The sequence below is a fragment of the Arachis ipaensis genome, chromosome B3 (assembly GCF_059453495.1).
Source record: "Arachis ipaensis isolate K30076 ecotype BB chromosome B3, ASM5945349v1, whole genome shotgun sequence".
NCBI classification, from domain to species: domain Eukaryota; kingdom Viridiplantae; phylum Streptophyta; class Magnoliopsida; order Fabales; family Fabaceae; genus Arachis; species Arachis ipaensis.
The window spans coordinates 92,813,978-92,816,001 of NC_142438.1; positions in this window are offsets into that span (position 1 = coordinate 92,813,978).

The following is a 2,024-nucleotide window of genomic DNA, read 5'->3' on the forward strand; positions in this document are numbered from 1 at the left end:
ACTTTTAAAGTTTTAATGTTCCTCCTTGATGAAATGTTGTCAACTAACATGTAATGCTATATTTACAAGGTGTGGGTTATTTTGATTCTGTTAAATTTTTTAGTTTACTTCCTTTTTATATTTTTCTATTTAAACTATACTATCTTTATGCTAAAAAAAGGGTAAACTATACTAATTAATCCACTAATAAATCAGAATTGCAAACTAAACTAAATGATTAAAATGAGCCAAATAACTAAAATATGAACAAAAAATGCAAAATGCAAAAAATAGAGTAAAATATACAAGTAGCAATGTATAAGTACTCAGAAAATAACAATAAAAGAAAAAGAGAAAAATATAGAAAAATATCCAAAATGAAAGAAAAAGTATGTAGTAGTTCACCAAAATAAACGCCAGAGATGGCGACCTCCCCACACTTAAAATGAAGCATCGTCCTCGATGCTCAATCAAGCTAGGTGTGAAGGAGTGTCATCACTGGTAGGGATGGTAGCTGGGGTCTCTGTGGCGGTGGTGGGCTGAGAGTCTGGCTGCTGTAGAGGGGAGACTGACTAGATCGGGATCTCCGGATCTGCAGCCTCAATCTGGGGCATAACCTCCTGATGCGGGGCAGTCTGCTCTGTGGCTGCCTGCTGATGAGTCTCCGCCTGGGAATGAGTCTCCTCCTCATGCTCATCCTTCTCCTCCTCTGATGGCTCTGAAGGGGTGTGGGGCTCGGAGGGGATGTCGGCGCCCTGTCTGATCATCAGCTTCAGATGGGAATAGCGTCGCTTGCTGCGGCGCTCCAATCTCTCATGCCGGCACCTGTTACAGTGCTCCATCTGATCAAGCTGGCAGAAAAGACGGTGCACGAGGCGATAAACTGGCTCAGAGGCGGGTGGAGGTGCAGTGGTGGCAACAGGGGCAGTTGGGGCAGCTGTGGATGAAGAGGGTCCAGCAGACGGAGGGGCTGTCTCATCAGTAGTAGTGACAGGTGGTGGTCTGTAGCCCAAGGCAAGGAAGTTCCTGCTGTGCGGGATGATCTTCCTGCAGTCCGCTGCTGGTGGTCGCTCATCGGCATCCTCCCAAGGCACATCAGCCTGACGGCCTAGCTGTGTAACCAGGTAAGGAAAGGGGAGGGTGCCTCGGACGTGGGCGTGGCCATATAATGCCGGATAAAACGAGGCAGATAAATGTCCTTACCCTCCAGCACACACCAAAGGAGGGTGATCATGGTAGCCGGGATCTCCGTCTCGTGAGTACTCGGCATCACAAAATTACTCAAGATCTGATGCCATAGCCGAGTGATGCGCATAAACTAGTTATGCTACGATTTAGGAAATTGCACGATTGGCAAAATTCCTTCCGGCAAGTGCACCGGTTATCGTCAAGTAAAAACTCACAATAGAGTGAGGTCGAATCCCACAAGGATTGGTTGAGTGAGCAATTCGGATTAGAAGTGTGTTCTAGTTGAGCGGAATCAAGATTGAGATGAGTATTGCGGAATGTAAAAGTGGCGGGAAAAGTAAATGACAAGAAATTGAAATGGCGGAATCTTAAATTGCATGAATTAAAGAGCAGAAACTAAATTGCTGAAATTAAAAGGGAATGGGGGTGATTGCATGAATTGAGTAGCAGAATGTAAAGAGAAAGTGGAAATCAGAATTGGGGAATTCATTGGGTTATAGGAGATATTGAGATCTCCGAATCAAAACATGTTTATCTCTTCCTCAACCAATGCGTTCATTGAATTTTGCTTGGCAATCTTATATGATTGGATCCCAATTCCTTGGCTCACCAATGCTCTCTAAAAACAAACAAATTCCCAATCCCTTGGTTTAAATGTTCATAAGAAGAGATGATGCTTGATCACTGATTATACCACACAATTTCATGAACCACAATTTGGTAGGATTACATGTCACAATATCCATCCAAACCCCAATCCAATCCACTGTGAGAAAGCTTCTCTAGCACGAATCCTCCATTCCTTTCCCAAGGCTCCGAAGGATTCCAAGTATGAGTAGTTTCTTTCCCAAGACAAC